Source organism: Antechinus flavipes, chromosome 2 (assembly GCF_016432865.1).
Source record: "Antechinus flavipes isolate AdamAnt ecotype Samford, QLD, Australia chromosome 2, AdamAnt_v2, whole genome shotgun sequence".
Classification (NCBI taxonomy): Eukaryota; Metazoa; Chordata; class Mammalia; order Dasyuromorphia; family Dasyuridae; genus Antechinus; species Antechinus flavipes.
In genome coordinates, this window is record NC_067399.1 from 571,055,095 (window position 1) to 571,080,276 (window position 25,182).

At 34.3% G+C, this 25,182-nt stretch overlaps 1 long non-coding RNA gene across 1 annotated transcript; it reads right to left on the bottom strand.

The window, feature by feature from the left end:
• Nucleotides 1-9,735: 9,735 nt before the first annotated feature.
• LOC127551425 (uncharacterized) lies at nucleotides 9,736-24,574 on the bottom strand. Its single transcript, XR_007951084.1, has 3 exons — nucleotides 24,495-24,574; nucleotides 10,422-10,443; nucleotides 9,736-10,338 (listed from the first exon to the last, which is right to left on the bottom strand). It is a non-coding gene; the product is annotated as an uncharacterized LOC127551425 (long non-coding RNA).
• Nucleotides 24,575-25,182: the final 608 nt, after the last annotated feature.

The following is a 25,182-nucleotide window of genomic DNA, read 5'->3' on the forward strand; positions in this document are numbered from 1 at the left end:
CCTTGCCATTTTCATCATCTGAAAATTTTAACCAACTCTATAAAGTTATAGGAAAAAGAAATTCATGAAAATCATGTTTTCAACATTATAGTCATCAGTGTATTGAATCATGTTAACAATAAAATAAATATAATGACAACTTTTATTCATCTTAAGATTTAATGTGAACTTTATTTTTATGAAAGTAAATGTGGCCAGAGATGTTAGAAACACAAATCAGTACTATATACTAAAGTTTGTTTAGCTCAAATCATGCTATTTAGAGATGGAAGACATCTTGTACAGCCCTCTTATTGTATAAGTATAGAAAAGAAGATAGCATGAAATTGGGGGGTAGGGGGAGGAGAAAGAGGAGAGAGAAATACAGACTCTCTTGCCAGAGGAATTAAGATAAAATCCTGACTCAGATATTTACTACTTCTTTGATCTTGAACAAATAACTTTCCTTCCTTGGGTTATCATTTCCTTATTTTCAAAATAAGGGGATTATTCTAGATGGCTACTAAGTTTTCTTCCAGTACTACATCTATAAAATGGAACCCCAGAGAGGTAAAAGAGCAAGTATAAGTTCCTGTAGATAGTAAATACTTGAGAAGAATTGTATATCTGTGCCATTTTGCTCCATATTCATTACTACACTCACTATAAAACCTGAAAATTTGGATCTATCTGCCATACAAAACATATATAATTGGAACTTAGGCCAACTAGGTAGCAGATTGGACTCAGAGTCAGAAGTATCTGATTTTAAAACTTGTTTCAGTCACTCACTAGCAGTATTACTCAGGGCATTTATACAACCTCTTTGAGCCTGTTTCTCCATCTGGTCAATGGGTATGGTAACAGCCTTTACCTCACAGGGTTGCTGTGAGGATAACTAAGATGACATTTAAGTAAAGTAATTTGAAAATTTAAAGTGTTATATAAATCATCTTATACAGCACAGATCATTTGTTTAGAATTAAAAGAATTCAATCTAATCACCCCATTTTACAACTTAAGAAATGGATTCCCATGACTTTTACAAGAACATTATGAAGTAGAATTGACTTGAATCTAGATATTATATAATCCATGATTATACTTTAAATATTTTTCAGTTTGGGGACTCGTAGGGATTCAGTGCCTACTACATGCCAGTCTCTGTGCTTGATGATGTTGATACAGATAAAATGCAGATAGTAATGCTTCCTCATCTCAGTAGATGGTCTTAGAGTTGCCGAGTCTGAAAAATTCATTACCCTGCTGACAAGAGGCCTTGGTGATGAACCTTTATGTATGTAAATATGCAGGTATATATTTATAATTCTTTTTGCTGCTAGGAAATCAATAACATCTCCATAAATGTTATAGATTGATTTCATATTATTTCAAAACCTTAATTTTTTGCTGTTTCTTTCACCTATTTTAGTCTCCACTTTTATACAAAGCATTTTCCTCCTTTTGATCAATTCCCCTATTGACTCTTTTATAAATAATACCTTTAATATTTCTGTCATCCTAGGCATTTTCTATCATTAACATTATGATTCTTTTGTCTCTTTTTTCCCTTTTCTTTTCTTTTACAATCCTCTGAGGAAACAGTGGAACATTCCCATAGGACTTGCCATTGGGGAGATGAGGAGTTGAATTCAGGAGCTTTGAACTGTGGTTTGAACCCCAAAAGCAGAGGACATCAGGCTACCTAAGAAGGGTCAAACTCACCCAGGCTGGATATAAAGCAAGTCCAAGCTTCCACATCAATCAGTAGTGTGGTCCATTCTGGAAGTTATCACTGTACTTCCAGTTTGAATGGATTAGAGATACCCAATCTCAAAAACAAAGTTCTGCTTCTATATTGTTTTCATCATGTTTTTACATATGATCTTAGTTGATCTTCCTTAAAATCCAATAAGTCACATAGAACAGCAAAATCCTATAAATCCTTCATGTGTGGCATAATATACTTCCCTCATTCCCCATTCCAAAATTTTGGCAACATTTCTTCTACTAACACCATCTGTCTATGAATCATAGAATACCACAATCAAAATGATGAATCCAAAGAGTAACAGAATGACATATGAAAAAGGAAAAATCAGTGTACTGTATCACCCCAAATAACTTTTCAGGAGAAGGGTGTAAAAGACCTACCTAGGTAGTTAAGTGCCTCACTTTGATGTAGCAAGAATGAAATGGCAAATGATAACCAGTGTGGGAACCACAAAATACTCAAAGGATGAGAGCAAAGCCCCAAGTATATTGGATAAAATAACAGATAGGAAATTTATGGAAGACATTGTCAAAAATCATATTCTTTCATGAGTTTATCAATACAGATAATTCTTTAACTGATGATGAAATAATGGACCTTTGAAAGTATCAAAATTATCTTGATCAGTTGTCCCCAATAGCATTCTTTATGGTGTACTTCGGGATTGGTTGCTTGAGATTGTAGATGCTATTTTTGACTGAAATTTTTAATGTCACATTAACCTAGCTTGAATTTGTATTTATGTATCCTCATTCTCAATAAAAATGAATTGTCTTTAGCCTTAAGTGGACCAATGTTATGATCTTAAAACAGGATTCTTACAAGGTGCTAATTCAGTGGAATTGATGAGACAATGGTTATCTAGTTTAACATGGTGATTAATAGTTCTCTAAATTCAGTATGATTGATTTAATCTTACAACAAATAATGGTTTCCTAATGATATAATGATTGGTTTATACTCAAAATAGAGCATATAACGCTGCAACAAACTCAGCCAAAGTGAGAGCCAGAGACAGACTCAGAAGGTCTTAGAGAGAAACTCAGAAAGGCCAGACACAGACTTGAAAGGAACTCAGAGCCAGATTCATTCACTTCATCTCACAACATCATGGTGGCTGGTCTCCTGCATTTCCCACACTGAGACCGAGGCTGGTTTGAAAGGCTGGTCCAGGACCTAGGCAAGGAAACTAGATTGTAAAGTAGATAATAAAAGATTTGGACCTTAATATCTGGCTATTCTCATGGTGATTACTTTGCTGAAAGGAAGGCTACTCCAAGACCTCCAAAAAACAAACAAGAACACTACAGACCAGAATTTTTCCTGTACTTCTGGTCCCTCTTTTTCTGGTATATTCTCCAAAAAACATATCCAATTTATCTACTAATCTGAAGGTCACATCAAAATCCTTACTTCCAGAGACTTGAATTCATTCACATATTTCCCTTGAGGCTTATTCTAACTGAATAAACAAACAATATCCCCATGTAATTTCTTGCTAGGTGGTTGCCCTCATCCTTCATACAATTGGTCCTCAGAATGAATCTCCTCTGAAAATGGTCTTCTTATTATCCTTTCCCATCATAGAAGTCATATAAATTTCTCCATATACCTCTTGCTAAATCAACAGATAAGTAGTATCTACTTCTTTTCTTTACCCTTTTATTTTACCATATTGTTATTCTTTCCCTTCCTTATTCTTCCCCACATCTTCAGAGTTTTTTTCCCCTTTTTTCTTCTTCTTCATATTTCTCTATGACTTACAGGTGACAGAACAGGTCCCTGGTCAAGATCAGGGAATAGAACCCTACATTTTCCACTCCTACTTTAGTTTTTTTCTTTCAGGCTATCATATTCTTCTTCCTCTCAACTTGATTCTGCTTCTGGTTCCTCATCACCTCCACTCTGATCTGCTGGTCACTCATTTGATTTCCTTCAAACCTCAAGTAGCTGTTCCCTTGTAGATCCCTTTCCTTATAATGTTTTTTTTTTCAAGAACGCGCAACCAATGAAGTTTATTTAATTCTAACATTAGTTCAGTCATATAGGTAGTTCATTGAATCATATCAATTTAGAACTATAAGAGACTTTCAGAATTAAACTTTTAGAACACCATAGAATTGGAAAGAAAAATAGACTAGATGTGAGTGACAAAAAGAAAAAAAATGGATGTAAAGGATTTTTCTGTATTTAGAACCAGAACATACAAAATCTGTAAGATATCTCAGAGATCATTTAGTCCAAGGGAGTCTTAACTTGAAGTTACTCCCATTTTCCCCAAGTGTTCATGGATAGATTTCAGAGAACCCATGAATTTGTAAGTGAAGAAATTACAACTTTATGTTTTACAAGTCTCTAGCTGAAATTTAGCCTTTCAATCAATTATTTAAAATTATTTTTCTAAAAAGGGATCCATGACATAAAATAAGTGGAGAGTTCTTGATTGAAGCTATATCCCACTCATTTTAGCGATGAAGAAATAAATTCAGATATGTGAAATCATGTATTCTAGTGGTAGAGGCAGTATAAAAGCTAATACTATAACCTAGTTTTCTATCTATTTTTTTTTACAGCATAGTCTTATTTTCTCTTTTTTATCCTCTTTGTGAATTTTTCCCCAGTCAGCTCACTGACTGTATCTGTAACAACAGATACCAGATCTAAGCTTCAGATTCCTTAAACTTCAATTTTCCCCATAATTCTCTTAAACTAGATCCAATTATATTAATTTCCAATAGATTAATTTTGACCTCTTCTTATCAACCCATCATGGGTCTTCAGCTTCTGCCAGCCTTGCTCTTCTTTCAGACATTTCACTGAAGACAAAGAAATGACTATGGTCAAGAAGGTGTATGCTCACCTGTGTTAATTATATTATATCACAAGCAAGTTACTTCACCTCTGAGCTTCAGTTTTCTCTCCTGTAAAAAGAATATGACATTATTTGGATGAACTGTTTCATAGAGTTATTTGCCAGGAAAGTGTTATATAAATAATAAAAAAAAATGAGCTATTATATCCATAATTAAAACAAAGCTATTAAATTAAAACAGAAAATTTTATGCCATATGATTCTGTTATCTCAAAAAAATGCTTAAAAGAATAGAATACCATATGATTTAGAGAGGGAGACATACAATTAAGTTTGGCCAGGCCTTAAATCATTCCAGTTCTTCATATGCCATCTGAGGCCACTGTGTACATCCAGGATTGGAAAATTAGTGGGTGAATGTCAATCAAGCCCCCCACACTCAAGAGCTCCCAGCTGTTCACTGGTGGAAGGGGGTGGGAGGTAGGCTGTAGCTTTCAAACTTCTGGGTAAGGTCAAGCTTATTCAGCCTTACATTAGCTTAACCCCAACAACACTAAGCTATGGCTTTGAAATAGAGCTTGGAAGAAGCAAAACCATTTTATTTTGAGTAGTTCTGGAATATGTGTTTGTCAGAAGTATTATTGAAATGTCCCCAAGAAACCCAATTTATTATTTGGAATAGGAGTTGAACAGAATAACTGCAGAAACCCCCAAGATTTAGAAACAATCAGGATATTCCAAGAGTCATTTCCTTTTATGTGTTTGTTGTAGGGGAAGATGGTGGTGGATTTCATTTCTCCCTCTTGGCTAGTCAAAAGTAAGTGGTCAATGCCCAAATAGGATGGTTTTAAGACTACATGGAGATAGAGGATGAGTAAAAAGATATTCATTCCAGGAGCAGCTAGATGGCACAGTGGATAGAGTGCCAGCTGCAAAATCAGGAGAACCTGAATTCAAATTTGGTCTCAGACACTTAACATTTCCTAGCTGTGTGACCCTGGACAAGTTCTTAACCCCAATTGCCTCAGTGAAAAAAAAAAAAAAAAAGAAAGAAAGAAAGAAAAAAAAGATATTCATTCCAAATCTACATTAAAGAGTAGTATAACTTGTAAGACAGACTAAAGGAATTGAGATAATTACTCTAATAAATGAAAGATTTATAGGAAACAGAATAACACTACTCAAGTAAATCATACTTCAGTAAATGTCTGGATCTGTGGTCTCCTCAGCCTGGACTTCTTCTGCAGAGGGAGGTCATGATTCATGCCTTCCTATGTTATTATTCTTCCACAAGTTATTTCCACAAATTCTTTATTGAGTATGGTTTTCCATGGTGGAAATCTTCACCTAGGTTTTCCTTTAATATAGTATGGCTACAAATTTTTTTCAATTTTTAATCTTCTTACATGATCATTTGCATTCTTTTCTAATCATAAGTATTTTTGAGGATGCTCTCTGACTATCCATGAAATAGTTACAGAATCATGGAATCATAAAAAATCAAAAAGGCCGGAATGGACCTTCAGGATTGTCAAGTTCAATCTTTTTTATAAATGAGCAAACTGAAGTATAGAATAGTCTGCCCAAGATCTAAGAATTCAGCTGTTCCTCCTGTCCATTAAAGCTGAATATGAGAATCTACTTTTGCATGGGAGATTCAGTTTATTTACAAAAAATTTCAAGATTTTAAAATGTGAAATAAGTTCTGGAAACCCTTTCCAGAATGTTTTAAATGTGACTGACAGATGGAGAGGAGCATTAAATAATAAGCAATTGTGAAACTTGGAAAGAAGAGGAATGAAGGAGTCCTACCAAATTCCTTTTTTGACACAGACATGGTACTGATACCTAAACCAGGTAGGTTGAAAACAGAGAAAGAAAATTATAAACCTATCTCCCTAATGAATATTGATGCTAAAATCTTAAATAAGATATTAGCAAAAAGACTACAGAAAATCATCCCCAGGATAATACACTATGATCAAGTAGGATTTATACCAGGAATGCAGGGCTGGTTCAATATTAGGAAAACTATCAATATAATTGGTCATATCAATAACCAAATTAACAAAAACCACATGATCATCTCAATAGATGCAGAAAAAGCATTTGATAAAATCCAACATTCATTCCTATTAAAAACACTTGAGAGTATAGGAATAAATGGACTTTTCCTCAAAATAATCAGCAGCATCTATTTAAAACCATCAGTAAGCATCATATGTAATGGGGAAAAATTGCAACCATTCCCAATAAGATCAGGAGTGAAACAAGGTTGCCCACTATCACCCTTACTATTCAATGTAGTATTAGAAATGCTAGCTTTGGCAATAAGAGTTGAGAAAGAGATTAAAGGAATTAGCGTAAGCAATGAGGAAATCAAATTATCACTCTTTGCTGATGATATGATGGTATACTTAGAGAACCCCAGTGATTCTACTAAAAAGTTATTAGAAATAATCCACAACTTTAGCAAAGTTGCAGGATACAAAATAAACCCACATAAATCATCAGCATTCTTATATATCACTAACAAAATCCAATAGTCAGAGTTACAAAGAGAAATTCCATTTAAAGTAACTATTGATAGTATAAAATATTTAGGAATCTATCTGCCAAGGGAAAATCAGAAACTTAATGAGCAAAACTACAAAATACTTTTCACACAAATTAAGTCTGATCTAACCAATTGGAAAAATAGTAAATGCTCTTGGATAGAGCGAGCAAATATAATAAAGATGACAATACTACCTAAACTAATCTATTTGTTTAGTGCTATACCAATCAGACTCCCAAAAAACTATTTTAATGACCTAGAAAAAATAACAACAAAATTCATATGGAAAAACAAAAGTCAAGAATTTCAAGGGAATTAATGAAAAAAAATCAAATGAAGGTGGCTTAGCTGTACCAGATCTAAAATTATATCGTAGAGCAGCAGTTACCAAAACCATTTGGTATTGGCTAAGGAATAGATTAGTTGATCAGTGGAATAGGTTAGTGGAATAGGAATAGGTTCAAAGGACAAAACAGTCAATAACTATAGCAATCTAGTGTTTGACAAACCCAGAGACTCCAGCTTTTGGAATAAGAATTTACTGTTTGACAAAAATTGCTGGGAAAATTGGAAACTAGTGTGGCATAATATACTTCCCTCATTCCCCATTCCAAAATTTTGGCAACATTTCTTCTACTAACACCATCTGTCTATGAATCATAGAATACCACAATCAAAATGATGAATCCAAAGAGTAACAGAATGACATATGAAAAAGGAAAAATCAGTGTACTGTATCACCCCAAATAACTTTTCAGGAGAAGGGTGTAAAAGACCTACCTAGGTAGTTAAGTGCCTCACTTTGATGTAGCAAGAATGAAATGGCAAATGATAACCAGTGTGGGAACCACAAAATACTCAAAGGATGAGAGCAAAGCCCCAAGTATATTGGATAAAATAACAGATAGGAAATTTATGGAAGACATTGTCAAAAATCATATTCTTTCATGAGTTTATCAATACAGATAATTCTTTAACTGATGATGAAATAATGGACCTTTGAAAGTATCAAAATTATCTTGATCAGTTGTCCCCAATAGCATTCTTTATGGTGTACTTCGGGATTGGTTGCTTGAGATTGTAGATGCTATTTTTGACTGAAATTTTTAATGTCACATTAACCTAGCTTGAATTTGTATTTATGTATCCTCATTCTCAATAAAAATGAATTGTCTTTAGCCTTAAGTGGACCAATGTTATGATCTTAAAACAGGATTCTTACAAGGTGCTAATTCAGTGGAATTGATGAGACAATGGTTATCTAGTTTAACATGGTGATTAATAGTTCTCTAAATTCAGTATGATTGATTTAATCTTACAACAAATAATGGTTTCCTAATGATATAATGATTGGTTTATACTCAAAATAGAGCATATAACGCTGCAACAAACTCAGCCAAAGTGAGAGCCAGAGACAGACTCAGAAGGTCTTAGAGAGAAACTCAGAAAGGCCAGACACAGACTTGAAAGGAACTCAGAGCCAGATTCATTCACTTCATCTCACAACATCATGGTGGCTGGTCTCCTGCATTTCCCACACTGAGACCGAGGCTGGTTTGAAAGGCTGGTCCAGGACCTAGGCAAGGAAACTAGATTGTAAAGTAGATAATAAAAGATTTGGACCTTAATATCTGGCTATTCTCATGGTGATTACTTTGCTGAAAGGAAGGCTACTCCAAGACCTCCAAAAAACAAACAAGAACACTACAGACCAGAATTTTTCCTGTACTTCTGGTCCCTCTTTTTCTGGTATATTCTCCAAAAAACATATCCAATTTATCTACTAATCTGAAGGTCACATCAAAATCCTTACTTCCAGAGACTTGAATTCATTCACATATTTCCCTTGAGGCTTATTCTAACTGAATAAACAAACAATATCCCCATGTAATTTCTTGCTAGGTGGTTGCCCTCATCCTTCATACAATTGGTCCTCAGAATGAATCTCCTCTGAAAATGGTCTTCTTATTATCCTTTCCCATCATAGAAGTCATATAAATTTCTCCATATACCTCTTGCTAAATCAACAGATAAGTAGTATCTACTTCTTTTCTTTACCCTTTTATTTTACCATATTGTTATTCTTTCCCTTCCTTATTCTTCCCCACATCTTCAGAGTTTTTTTCCCCTTTTTTCTTCTTCTTCATATTTCTCTATGACTTACAGGTGACAGAACAGGTCCCTGGTCAAGATCAGGGAATAGAACCCTACATTTTCCACTCCTACTTTAGTTTTTTTCTTTCAGGCTATCATATTCTTCTTCCTCTCAACTTGATTCTGCTTCTGGTTCCTCATCACCTCCACTCTGATCTGCTGGTCACTCATTTGATTTCCTTCAAACCTCAAGTAGCTGTTCCCTTGTAGATCCCTTTCCTTATAATGTTTTTTTTTTCAAGAACGCGCAACCAATGAAGTTTATTTAATTCTAACATTAGTTCAGTCATATAGGTAGTTCATTGAATCATATCAATTTAGAACTATAAGAGACTTTCAGAATTAAACTTTTAGAACACCATAGAATTGGAAAGAAAAATAGACTAGATGTGAGTGACAAAAAGAAAAAAAATGGATGTAAAGGATTTTTCTGTATTTAGAACCAGAACATACAAAATCTGTAAGATATCTCAGAGATCATTTAGTCCAAGGGAGTCTTAACTTGAAGTTACTCCCATTTTCCCCAAGTGTTCATGGATAGATTTCAGAGAACCCATGAATTTGTAAGTGAAGAAATTACAACTTTATGTTTTACAAGTCTCTAGCTGAAATTTAGCCTTTCAATCAATTATTTAAAATTATTTTTCTAAAAAGGGATCCATGACATAAAATAAGTGGAGAGTTCTTGATTGAAGCTATATCCCACTCATTTTAGCGATGAAGAAATAAATTCAGATATGTGAAATCATGTATTCTAGTGGTAGAGGCAGTATAAAAGCTAATACTATAACCTAGTTTTCTATCTATTTTTTTTTACAGCATAGTCTTATTTTCTCTTTTTTATCCTCTTTGTGAATTTTTCCCCAGTCAGCTCACTGACTGTATCTGTAACAACAGATACCAGATCTAAGCTTCAGATTCCTTAAACTTCAATTTTCCCCATAATTCTCTTAAACTAGATCCAATTATATTAATTTCCAATAGATTAATTTTGACCTCTTCTTATCAACCCATCATGGGTCTTCAGCTTCTGCCAGCCTTGCTCTTCTTTCAGACATTTCACTGAAGACAAAGAAATGACTATGGTCAAGAAGGTGTATGCTCACCTGTGTTAATTATATTATATCACAAGCAAGTTACTTCACCTCTGAGCTTCAGTTTTCTCTCCTGTAAAAAGAATATGACATTATTTGGATGAACTGTTTCATAGAGTTATTTGCCAGGAAAGTGTTATATAAATAATAAAAAAAATGAGCTATTATATCCATAATTAAAACAAAGCTATTAAATTAAAACAGAAAATTTTATGCCATATGATTCTGTTATCTCAAAAAAATGCTTAAAAGAATAGAATACCATATGATTTAGAGAGGGAGACATACAATTAAGTTTGGCCAGGCCTTAAATCATTCCAGTTCTTCATATGCCATCTGAGGCCACTGTGTACATCCAGGATTGGAAAATTAGTGGGTGAATGTCAATCAAGCCCCCCACACTCAAGAGCTCCCAGCTGTTCACTGGTGGAAGGGGGTGGGAGGTAGGCTGTAGCTTTCAAACTTCTGGGTAAGGTCAAGCTTATTCAGCCTTACATTAGCTTAACCCCAACAACACTAAGCTATGGCTTTGAAATAGAGCTTGGAAGAAGCAAAACCATTTTATTTTGAGTAGTTCTGGAATATGTGTTTGTCAGAAGTATTATTGAAATGTCCCCAAGAAACCCAATTTATTATTTGGAATAGGAGTTGAACAGAATAACTGCAGAAACCCCCAAGATTTAGAAACAATCAGGATATTCCAAGAGTCATTTCCTTTTATGTGTTTGTTGTAGGGGAAGATGGTGGTGGATTTCATTTCTCCCTTTTGGCTAGTCAAAAGTAAGTGGTCAATGCCCAAATAGGATGGTTTTAAGACTACATGGAGATAGAGGATGAGTAAAAAGATATTCATTCCAGGAGCAGCTAGATGGCACAGTGGATAGAGTGCCAGCTGCAAAATCAGGAGAACCTGAATTCAAATTTGGTCTCAGACACTTAACATTTCCTAGCTGTGTGACCCTGGACAAGTTCTTAACCCCAATTGCCTCAGTGAAAAAAAAAAAAAAAGAAAGAAAGAAAGAAAAAAAAGATATTCATTCCAAATCTACATTAAAGAGTAGTATAACTTGTAAGACAGACTAAAGGAATTGAGATAATTACTCTAATAAATGAAAGATTTATAGGAAACAGAATAACACTACTCAAGTAAATCATACTTCAGTAAATGTCTGGATCTGTGGTCTCCTCAGCCTGGACTTCTTCTGCAGAGGGAGGTCATGATTCATGCCTTCCTATGTTATTATTCTTCCACAAGTTATTTCCACAAATTCTTTATTGAGTATGGTTTTCCATGGTGGAAATCTTCACCTAGGTTTTCCTTTAATATAGTATGGCTACAAATTTTTTTCAATTTTTAATCTTCTTACATGATCATTTGCATTCTTTTCTAATCATAAGTATTTTTGAGGATGCTCTCTGACTATCCATGAAATAGTTACAGAATCATGGAATCATAAAAAATCAAAAAGGCCGGAATGGACCTTCAGGATTGTCAAGTTCAATCTTTTTTATAAATGAGCAAACTGAAGTATAGAATAGTCTGCCCAAGATCTAAGAATTCAGCTGTTCCTCCTGTCCATTAAAGCTGAATATGAGAATCTACTTTTGCATGGGAGATTCAGTTTATTTACAAAAAATTTCAAGATTTTAAAATGTGAAATAAGTTCTGGAAACCCTTTCCAGAATGTTTTAAATGTGACTGACAGATGGAGAGGAGCATTAAATAATAAGCAATTGTGAAACTTGGAAAGAAGAGGAATGAAGGAGTCCTACCAAATTCCTTTTTTGACACAGACATGGTACTGATACCTAAACCAGGTAGGTTGAAAACAGAGAAAGAAAATTATAAACCTATCTCCCTAATGAATATTGATGCTAAAATCTTAAATAAGATATTAGCAAAAAGACTACAGAAAATCATCCCCAGGATAATACACTATGATCAAGTAGGATTTATACCAGGAATGCAGGGCTGGTTCAATATTAGGAAAACTATCAATATAATTGGTCATATCAATAACCAAATTAACAAAAACCACATGATCATCTCAATAGATGCAGAAAAAGCATTTGATAAAATCCAACATTCATTCCTATTAAAAACACTTGAGAGTATAGGAATAAATGGACTTTTCCTCAAAATAATCAGCAGCATCTATTTAAAACCATCAGTAAGCATCATATGTAATGGGGAAAAATTGCAACCATTCCCAATAAGATCAGGAGTGAAACAAGGTTGCCCACTATCACCCTTACTATTCAATGTAGTATTAGAAATGCTAGCTTTGGCAATAAGAGTTGAGAAAGAGATTAAAGGAATTAGCATAAGCAATGAGGAAATCAAATTATCACTCTTTGCTGATGATATGATGGTATACTTAGAGAACCCCAGTGATTCTACTAAAAAGTTATTAGAAATAATCCACAACTTTAGCAAAGTTGCAGGATACAAAATAAACCCACATAAATCATCAGCATTCTTATATATCACTAACAAAATCCAATAGTCAGAGTTACAAAGAGAAATTCCATTTAAAGTAACTATTGATAGTATAAAATATTTAGGAATCTATCTGCCAAGGGAAAATCAGAAACTTAATGAGCAAAACTACAAAATACTTTTCACACAAATTAAGTCTGATCTAACCAATTGGAAAAATAGTAAATGCTCTTGGATAGAGCGAGCAAATATAATAAAGATGACAATACTACCTAAACTAATCTATTTGTTTAGTGCTATACCAATCAGACTCCCAAAAAACTATTTTAATGACCTAGAAAAAATAACAACAAAATTCATATGGAAAAACAAAAGTCAAGAATTTCAAGGGAATTAATGAAAAAAAATCAAATGAAGGTGGCTTAGCTGTACCAGATCTAAAATTATATCGTAGAGCAGCAGTTACCAAAACCATTTGGTATTGGCTAAGGAATAGATTAGTTGATCAGTGGAATAGGTTAGTGGAATAGGAATAGGTTCAAAGGACAAAACAGTCAATAACTATAGCAATCTAGTGTTTGACAAACCCAGAGACCCCAGCTTTTGGAATAAGAATTTACTGTTTGACAAAAATTGCTGGGAAAATTGGAAACTAGTATGGCAGAAATAGACATCGACCCACACTTAACACTGTACACCAAGATAAGGTCAAAATGGGTTTATGACCTAGGCATAAAGAATGAGATTATAAATAAATTAGAGGAACACAGGATAGTTTACCTCTCAGATCTGTGGAAGAGGAAGGAATTTATGACCAAAGAAGAAGTAGAGATCATTACTGATCACAAAATAGAAAATTTTGATTATACCAAACTGAAAAGTTTTTGTACAAACAAAACTAATGCAGACAAGATTAGAAGGGAAGCAATAAACTGGGAAGATATTTTTATAGTCAAAGGTTCTGATGAAGGACTCATTTCCAAAATATATAGAGAATTGACTCTAATTTATAAGAAATCAAGCCATTCTCCAATTGATAAATGGTCAGAGGATATGAATAGACAATTCTCAGACAAAGAAATTGAAACTATTTCTAGCCATTTGAAAAGATGCTCCAAGTCATTATTAATCAGAGAAATGCAAATTAAGACAACTCTGAGATACCACTACACACCTGTCAGACTGGCTAGAATGACAGGGAAAGATTATGTGGAATGTTGGAGGGGATGTGGGAAAACAGGGACACTAATACATTGTTGGTAGAATTGTGAATATATCCAACCATTCTGGAGAGCAATTTGGAACTATGCTCAAAAAGTTATCAAACTGTGCATACCCGTTGATCTAGCAGTGTTACTACTGGGCTTATAACCCAAAGAGATCATAAAGAAGGGAAAGGGACCTGTATGTGCACGAATGTTTGTGGCAGCCCTGTTTGTAGTGGCTAGAAACTGGAAACTGAGTGGATGCCCATCAGTTGAAGAATGGCTGAATAAATTGTGGTATATGAATATTATGAAATATTATTGTTCAGTAAGAAATGACCAACAGGATGATTTCAGAAAGGCCTGGAGAGACTTACACGAACTGATGCTGAGTGAAATGAGCAGGGCTAGGAGATCATTATATACTTCAACAACAATATTATATGATGACCAATTCTGATGGACCTGGCCATCCTCAGCAATGAGATGAACCAAATCAGTTCCAATGGAGCAGTAATGAACTGAACCAGCTACGCTCAGCAAAAGAACTCTGGGAGATGATTAAGAACCATTACATTTAATTCCCAATCCCTATATTTTTGCCTGCCTGCATTTTTTGATTTCCTTCACAGGCTAATTGTACAATATTTCAGAGTCCAATTCTTTTTGTCCAACAAAATAACAGTTTGGTCATGTATACCTATTGTGTATCTAATTTATACTTTAATATATTTAACATCTACTGATCATCCTGCCACCTGGGGTGGATGGGGGGTGGGGAGAAGGAGGGGAAAAATTGGAACAAGAGGTTTGGCAATTGTCAATGCTGTAAAAATAAAAAAATACATATAACCTGTAAATAAAAGGCTATTAAAATTAAAAAAAAACTTGGAAAGAAGAGCAGGCTGGGAGTTGGTTCTAATTCTGTCAAGGATCTTTCTAATTAGCAATGTGACTTTGGGTAAATAAAATGAAGAAGTTGACCTAAATGAGGACTAAGGTCTCTCCAGACTTGAAAATTACCTGACTTTTCAAGCTAGATGATTATAGTTTGTGACCCTGGAGTTAAGCGAGAGCTTCCTATTCCTTAAACCTCAGGTTCCCTCACAGTACTCTTAAACTAGATTCAATTATATTTATTTCTAAAAACTGACTATTAACATCTTCATATTAAATCATCATGGACCTCAGCTGCTGCTAGTCTTGCTTTTTTTTCTGATACTTCACTAAAGACAAAGAAATGACTATGGGCAAAAATTAATCAATTGATGGCCATTGTTACTCTCCCTCAACTCCACTGCCCAGAGGACGGGTCATACTCCATCTTTCACTCATGGAGTTTTGGGAACTGATCTTGGCAGAGAATCAGATGCTTTAGGAGGGAGTTCTTGGCAATGTTCCCAACTCTAGTGTCTGTTGTTCTTTTGAAATTGACAGGCAGTATTCTAATGATACAGCTATTCCTAATATAATGGATCTTGGTCATAGATACATATAGATAAGGTAATTAGTACTCAACCATGCATGTCTAATATTAGGAGGTATGTTGAAGAGAGGACTCAGCTCTCTTTGGTCTCAAAAGCTGCTCTTAAATTATTGTTACTACAGCTTCCATCACTAATTTTGGTCCCTAAAGAGAAAGTTTCTTTTTTTATTACCTCAAAGACTTCTTTCTCAGGAGGCAATAAGGGTCTTGGAGTCAGAAATTCAGAGTTAGAGTTCTATCTCTGATGTTTAGTATCAAGCTTCCTGGAATTCTGGGAAAGAAAATAAATTTCCTATGCTTCAGTTTTCATTATCTGTAATATTCTTCTCTAAAATTGAATGTTCTCTGGGAGCAGGTTTCTTGGGGGCTTTTGGGAGGCAGCCTTTATTTCAGTTCAGTGTAATCAAGCAAATGCATGCCAAATGCAGCCAGATATTAAAGTCCAAATCCTTTATTGTCTCTTTCCAAGTCTTGTCTCCTTCCTTGGGCCCGGTTAGCTTTCTTAGAGGCCTATCTCTCTCCTTGGTTCCAAGAGCTCCTGCCACTAGTTGTTTGCCTCTGCCAGCTTCAGCCTCCAGCCAGCATAAAGGTGGAAGATGGAATGAATCTGTCTCCTCCTCCGAGAGCTTCTAGTGGGCTTGTGTATCTGGCCCTGAGAGCTTCTTGCTTATATTCTGTATACAGAGTATACATCAATCATTATATCACTAGGAAACCATTATCTGTTATAGGATTAAATCAATGCTAAACTAAATTTAACCACTGTCTCCTCAATTTTACTTATTTAGCACCTTGTAAGAATCCTAACAATCATCTATAAATTGAAGATTATAATTATATTACTTATAGTGAAAAAAAGTTCTTTGTAAATCTTAACATTATAATATAATTGTAAGCAGTCTCAGAATTTGAAGAGATACTAGAAGCCATCTAGTCTGATCTATACCTGAACAAGGGCATTTAGATGATTTAGGTCATAAAATGCTAGATGAGGAGTTAAAAAGAGCTGAATTTGAATTCTGCCTCAGACACTATGTCAATCTGGGCAAGCTTAACTACTATCTTGGTTTCCTCAAATGTTAAAAAAAAAAAAAAAAAAAAAAAAACTACCTAGTTTTCAAAGAGGTCATGATAAACAAAATAACATGTAAAAGCATTTGAAAGCCTTAAATATTATATAAATGCTATCTTTTATTAGCAAAAATCTTCCATATATGGAAAGTAGCTAATCTTTCTTCATGTACTCCAATGAGAAGGAAATTACTCTTTTTGGAAGCATGTCCTTTAATTTTTGTATAATGTGAACCACCAAAAAGTTTTTATTTTGTTTTGTTTTCTTTACACTAAGCATATACTAAGCTTCTGCTCATTGTTCCTAGTTATGCTTTCTTCAGGTTCTTCATGATCCTGTGGACTAGCTGTATGCCATTTCCTTCCTGAATAGATTGAGGTAATCATTGGTTGAATGACTTGCTCAGGGTCACATAGCTAATAGGAGACTGAGACCAGATGTGAACTCTGGTCTTCCTGACCACTTCATCACTTCATCCACCAAATCAAGGACAATTAAAATAAATCTAATTATTTTTCACTTATTCAATTTGTATAATAAGTATTTAGTAAGCGTCTATGGTACTATGCCAGGGCTAGGGGATAGAAAACAAAACAGCTCTTCCCTCAATGAGCATATATTCTACAGGTAGTAGTGTTGGTGGTACTAATACAACATCTATAGAGATAGATAAATATTTTGTATGTGTATGTACAAACACATATATTCATACATTGTATCTAATAAATACAAAATAATTGAGAAGAACTAATAACAAGAAATAATCAGTGAAGGCCACTTAAAGAAGATGATAACAGCTTAGCCTTGAAGGAAACTAGAGATTTCAAGAGTGTGTTGTGAGAATGGAAAGCATCTTAGACATGAAGGACAATTGATGCAAAGGGGGAAGGTGAGAAATGTAATGTTATGCATATAAGGAATCACATGTACAACAGTATGACCAGAATATAGTGAGTGTGAAGGAGAATAATGTGAAATTAGTTTAAAGAGATAGCTTTTGAGAAAGGCTTTAAATGCCTAATGGGAGCTTATATTTTATTCAAGAGGCAATAATCACCTTCTGTTCTTGTAGAAAAAACAAAGTAATGTGGACCAGAAAATAAGGTTAGAAGAATTGGGAATTCATTGAATAAGTTGTCTCAAATAATCATTTGAATAATTCTATTTGGGATTGAAAGGTGAGCTCAAATAGAGCACTCTAAAGCTGGAATTGAAGGTTTTTACCAGTAATTTTGACAAAGAGATGAATGACATCATTAGCAACTTTGCAGATGATACCAGTTCTGACGAACAACTAACACCTGGGATAATAGAGAGAGAGAGAGGTGTGTGAAAGATCTTGACAGGCTAGGAAATTGGAACATATCTAATAAAATTAAATTTCATAGTAATGTGTGGGACGAGTGCTAGACCCCCTTCCCAGAATTAACTAATCAGAGATATCTTCAGGTACAGGCATTTATTTAGAGCCTGCAGGGAGAGGCCCAGCAAATCCAGGAGGCATCCCAGCTCTCACCATGTGTTCAACCCAACTAGGAGGAAGTAGAAGACCATGTTAAATAGGATAAGACCCAAGTCTTTTCATTGGATAATGTCTGCTTCCTGTGGGTCATGTCACTTTCTGTAACTTTACTAACTTCATGTAACTTTCTGCATCCCAGGGTTCAAGGCCTGATATTCTGGCTCTGGGAATAAGGTCATATGTCTTAGGTCTAGGCTTATAAACTGAGAAAACTTCATCTAATCAGTTCCATTTAATAATAAACTTAAAGTTTTGTATTTAGGTTTAAGAAATTGATTTTCTGAGTAAGAGATGGGTGATGTATGGCTAGATAGAAGTTCATCCAAAATGTTTCTAAGCATTTTAATAGACTGGAAGTGCAATATTGGTCAACAGTATAATATGAAGGCAGAAGAAAGATAATCTTAGACTTCATAACTAGAGGTGTAATTTTGACTCTAGTCTTCATAATTTTACATTGGTCCTTCTTCCATGTTTTCTGCAATTCTGAGGTGAAGCACCATTTTCTGCTTGAAACATTTTCTGTCCCCCCTATTGTCTAGTATTTTCCTTTCCTTATTATAAATATGCCTCTTATGATAGTATGTATCATAAAGAATGTTCCTGCTTTGAAAGCAGGGACTTAAATGCTTATTTTTGTTTTGCACCCTTATTACCTAGCACAGTATCTGGCATATAGTAGATCCATAATAACTGTTTGATGACTGATAACTTATATGAAAAGGGAGTTCTTACAGCACTGTATTTCACTCTAATCAGATTACATATATTACATTAAGGTCATTTTGGCATTTGGCATTTTAGAAAATGCATGGATAAACTGAAGAAAGTCCAGAAAAAGGAGAACAACACAGAATTTTGAGTTTATGCCGTACAAGAATTGATTAAAAGAATCAGGGCAATTTTGTATAAAGCAGGAGGAAAGAACACCATGACAGTAAATTTCAAGTATTTAAAAGGCTGTCATGTTTTAGAAAAAGGATTATATTTGTTTTGTCTGTCTGGAAGCAAGGAGAGCAATTAAAATCCTATTGTGATATCGTACTTGAGAGATGTTTAGAGACTCTTCCATGTGACAGCCTTTCCAAAACTTAAAGATAGCTATTATGTTCTCCATATGTCTTCTTTTTGTACTAAATATCTTAGTTTCTTCAAAGGATTATTCTCATATTGTGTGAACTTGAGAAAGGAAGCAGTGTGGTTTTGTTGAAAGACTTCTGCATTTGGACTCAAAGGACCTTAGTTCAAGACAGTTCTAATTCTATCTCTGAACTTTCCTTAGGTCACTAAATGTCCTTTGGTCTCAGTTCTTCATATGGAAAATTAGTGTGTTTAATTACATGCAGATAACTCTTCTTTCATTTTAAAATTTGTGATCCTTTGGCCTTTGTCATCTTCACTGTCCTCTTATTGATAATCTCTATTTTTTCAATGTCTTTCCTAAAATGTAGTACCCATAAACCTAGAATCTTAAATATTACTTATGCCATAAATAAATTAGAATCAAATTTCCAATATATCCCACAAAAGGAATTAAGGTTGATTATATTTGTAAAATAAATATACTAGTCAAATGCAGTACATGTTCTTTTGTTCATGGATATTTTTAATTTTAGTCAATATTTAATAGATAGAATGCTAGACCTAGTGTTAGGAAAAGCTAGGTTTGAATCTTACCTTTTACTTAATAAATTGGATAAACTTAGGCTTCTCATTTAACCTCTAAATGTCACAGAAAATTCTTTCAGGTGTATCTACTAAGCCATAACTGATTGCAATTTGCATTGGTGGAAGAGTTCACATTCTGGGAATTTCCTATCTTAAATAATCACAAATTCTTCACATATCAGATTTATTGGTATACAATTGGGCAAAATAGTTCCTAATTATTGTTCTAATTTCCTCTTCATTGATGGAAAGTTTAATTTTTTAAAAATTTTTGATACTATCAATTTGATTTTCTTCTTTCCTTTTTCTAATCAAATTAATTAAAGGTTTTACCTGAAAATACTTAGGAATACTTTATCTATAAGCAATTATAAATACAGTGGACTGATCATATTAAAGTTAGGATTTAGGAAACAGATCAAAAAATACAAATTTCTAACTACTCAAGGCAAGTGTCCAACACATTGAAACTCAATCATTCACACAGGAACTACTTGCTCTTTCTTTATGCCCTACTCTGCCATGATTGTTTATGTGATTTCTTGCCCAAAATTAAGTGAGAAACAACATATTAGCAGTAAGAAGAACAATTGTGGGAGAGGTACATGAATAGCAATAAGAAATGATAGCTTATAGCTATCACAAAGAAAGTATTGGGGAGGAAAAAAATACTTAAAAACAAAATATATTATGGGAGCAATTTAGTGAAAAAGTCAAAAATCTCAATAGAACCTAAAAGTTTCATTTAATCACATTACAATTATTTAATTTATTTAAAGTAAATACTACTGAAGAAAGCAGAAAAATATGTAAGATGTTGTAGAAAGATTTTGATCCAACTTTGCTTTTTTTTTTTTTTTTTTAATATTTTGTAGTGCTTAAAGTGGTATCCAGAAAAACTGGAAATATGAAGTATAATTTTCCTTGAAGGGTGTGGATAGATAAAGGTTGAGTGTATCTGATAATATACTATTGTCTATTTCCATAAGCAATGGAAGTGACCAGATCAAACAATTTTATATGGCTTTCTATGGGTGCGGTTTAATTGGACCCAACTAAATCAAGGATATATGACTATCAACATAGAAAGCCCTGCCACAGAGTTCAAATTGACAACAATTTAGCTAAGTTATCTATCATGTAAATTAAATCTTTCCCTGAAAGACAGTGAAAGACCTCAAGACTTAATTAATTCAGGAGTTTAAAGCTCAGCCTATTGATTTAGCTTCCTAGTGGTCTAAATACAAAAGTCAGACCACAAGGAAGCAGAAGTTTCTTTCTTTTGTGCCACAGTGGCACACCAACATAAGCCAAAACAAACAAAAGGAAGCTGATCTCAACTGAATCGAGGCTGAATTCTTGCTGAGTATCCTTTTCTTCTGTACCTACCAGCTTTATTTAGATTATACATATTAGAGGTAGTATTTGAACCCAGGTCTTCCTGACTCTAAGATCCCAGATTCTAATCTTAGCCATATGGGTTACTCTAGCTATCTATAAAATTCTAATATGAAAGCCCTGAGAAATTAGGAACCATTTGCCTTTTTTTTTTTTTTTTTTCATCTTGCCTCTTCTGTCTGACAAGGTAATTTCACTGTTTTTTTTTTTTGTTTGTTTGTTTGTTTGTTTGTTTGTTTGTTTGTTTTTTTGCTGAGGCAGTTGGGGTTAAGGGACTTGCCCAGAGTTATACAGCTAGAAAGTGTTAAGTGTCTGAGGCCAGATTTGAACACAGGTCCTCCTGACTTCAGGGCTGATGCTCTATCCACTGTGCACCTTGCTCTCGTATTTCACTGTTTTCTTTAAGGCAACAAAACCCTCTGGATTTTACAAACCCTTGACAACTAGATTTTGAAAATGTCTAAGTCATCATAACTGATGTTGAGAAAATCCATATTTTTCAGATGATTCTTTAAATAATGTTTTCTCCTTTATAAAAATAACTGTTGGGGCAACTAGGTGGCGCAGTGGATAGAGCACCAACCCTGAACTCAGGAAGATCTGAGTTCAAATCTGGTCTCAGATGCTTAATACTTCTTAGCTGTGTAATCCTGGGCAAATCACTTAACACCAATTGCCTCAGTAAAAACAAACAAACAAATAAATAAATAAATATAAATAAATGTTTCCCAGATCAATTACACATTATACCAGTGCTTAAGGGTAAATAGCATTCTATAGAGAATTTCCACTGATAGCCTAATATATAGTTTTCTTCTATTACTTAGCCAGTGGAATCCCAGTTACCATGGTTCTTCCAGTCTCCTTACTAAAATAGAAGTCATTTTTAAAGATACTTTCCTGTGAAAGTGTCTATACCCACCCTCAGGTAAGTGACATTTTTGTTATCCAGAAAATGGCCAGGAGCCAAGAAATTATGGAAATAGTTCTTTGTACTCTAAGTCAGATTCCACAAAATCCACATATGTATTCAATTTGAAAGGACTTACAATCACATTTTGTCTCCCTTTTATATGAAGGTAAAATAGTATTTAAGATTTATAATTACTCTTGTGTGGTGAACTAATTCACATTTAGTTGTTTGTGTTTTGTTAAAAGGGGCACATGAAAAATAGGAAAGAAACTACAAGAATCTGGCATACTAGCAGTAAAAAGAGATTTCCCAGGAGTGTTTCTTGGAACAAGAACATAAGAGAAAAATGTGAAAGCATGAGGATAAAGCTTGTCATCCTATTCATTGATTCTTATTGGTCAATAAAGGATCATTGCTATCTTAATAAATGGCCTAAGGCACAAGGGACTGATGTTGAAGTGGGCCTATCCAAGCCTCAAAAGGAAACTGGCTTAATTTTGATGCTTTTCTGGGAAATGTTGATTCAAAATCATACTAGAAGTCAGTGATCCAATATAAAATAGCTAGAATAATTGAAGTGATGATATGAGGCTAGATAAAGAGAAGAGAAAAAATCAAATCTGAATTTTCAGTGTTTTTCATTTTATGAGGTCTTCAAATGGCAGAATGGGAAAGGCCTTAGAAATCATCTAATTCAACCCATTCATTTTTGAGATGAGCTAATTGAGGCCTAGAGAGGTGAAACCCAAAAAGTTACAAAGAAAATTAATGATGACAGAACCAAACTATTCAATAACAAATACATATTTGTTCTTCAATTAGGATAATAGTTCCAGAGTATTCCTTCTTCAGTCATTCCTTTTCTTTTTTCCCTCCCTTCTATCTTGTTCCTTCCTTTATTTTTATCCTCCTCTCAAAGAGCAATGTGTCATATGTCTGAGGAAGAGGTGATGAGAAATGGGGAGTAGGAGATGGAGGAATTATACTAGTCTCTTTTTAAATCTTCATCTCAAACCCTAAAACTTTGGAATAATCAAGCAGGGACAAGGCATGTTATTTGCCACAAGAGGGGGTGGGGTTGGAAGGATGATAAATATGTTTGTGTATATATATAATATGTATATATATATACACACACACATATATATAAAAACTTATCTATTAATTGAGTATAGACTTCAATAAATATCTGGTTGTGCTATTTTATTAGCTTTCATCAGTAGATTGTCCTTATTCTTAAAGAATTACAAGGACAGACATTCCCTGCAGAATTCTCAATAATGCAGACTTTCCATCATCATATTTTGAGAAGTGTTTTCACCTGCGATACAAGAGAATAATTTATATATTTTCCAAAATCCTATGAACCACAGTTTTGTCTTTCCTTTTAAAAGATGAGACTAATGAGATAATTGTTACTCATATGTTTCTATTCATTCTTCCATTGAACAGTAACAACAAAAAATTTGTGCTAGACATTGAGAGAAAAGACAAAGATAAATATGACATTGTATTAAACTGTAAAAACTAATAATAGCAATTATATAGCCTTATAAAACACTTGACAACTATCTCATTTAATCCTCACAAGGACTCTAGTAAGCAAGTGCTATTATTATTTTCATTTCACAAATGAGAAAACTAAGGTTAAGTGACTCACCCAGAATCACCTAGCTAGTTAATATCTGAGGCTGGATTTCAACTCAGATCTTCCTGACTCTAAGCCAAGAGCTCTATACCCTCTATTCCTTTACTATTCAAACATGAACATAGATAAAATTTCAGCATTTTAAGGTTATATCATGTCATAGCTTTGGAATCTCCTTCCACCAACTTAGACCATACCTTTTATGTTGAGGGTTTTTGAGAGTAGTTGGGGCTAAAAAAATGCATCACTCTCTGTCCAATCCAGGGCAAAGCCTTCTCAATTAAAGGAGACTCATTTTTAAGTTGCATCACTGATGAAATAATCAAATCTTTTATATGTTGATAGGATGTATTTGGGCATCATTAAAGAAAACTCAGAATCACCTCCATACCTTGGCACCAGACTATATCTTTGGAAGATGCACAGAAAATATAACACAATTAGAATATAAGTGTATGAAGATTTAGGGGGAAAGGAAAACTTTATCAATTCCAGGGTTGAGGTAGGAGGGGAAAGCCAAGAAGATGGAGTAAAAGAATTACTACAGATAAGCTTCCTTAATTGTTCTCTTTTGGACCAACTTTAAAATAATGCCTTAAATTGAATTCTGAGATGGCAGAACCAACGAAAGGTCAAGATAAAATATGTTCCAGTCCAACTTGGGAGAACAATTATTGTGTGCTTTCTAGAGTCCCCAAATTGGGGTGTTAAAATGTGCTATGCTTTCTAGTGCTCCCATTCTGGGGGTGCTAAAATATACCATCTGGATTACCTCTCTGGAGGATCTTGGGACTAGACCAAATCCTTGGTGTTAGCAGAGGAGTGAAAAAGGCAGGAGACTCACAAGAATGGTCAAAGATGGAGTGTCCTTATTTCCAGTCTCTCAGCCCTTAAATACCTCAGTATGATTACATCATTACAGCACACTAAGCATGTGCCAACTAGAGAACCATTATATTATTACATCACACTGAGGAAGAGCTAACTATAATAACCCTGCTATTGCTATGTAGGTGCCTTAAGTATCCCTTTCTTCAAGTAGAACACAGATGGTCACGCTCTCCTTGGCTTCTCAGGAAAGGTGAGAACACCAGAGGGAGGTAGGGAGACAAACTAGACATTGTCAGCAGGGTCCCTCTGGGCTGAAGGGTCTTATACCTTACCCCCAGTTGCCCCACTATCTATGGCCCTCTACAATTAGTGAAAAGATCTACAATGTTGAGATGAAGGGTAGTCTGGAATTCATATGATGGCAATATCAATTATGGGATTTGGTAGTATCCACAACAACAGCAATTTTGGGAGCTCACAAACCAAAGATGGTAAGGAAATTGAGAATTTAATTCAAAATAGTTTAGGGAGAGCCCCTATGTGGCACTGGGTGAAGGACTGGGAATTGCTTTGGCAACTCCATTTCCCATACTTAATTCCATGTTATTTAAAAATAACAGTATCTTAAA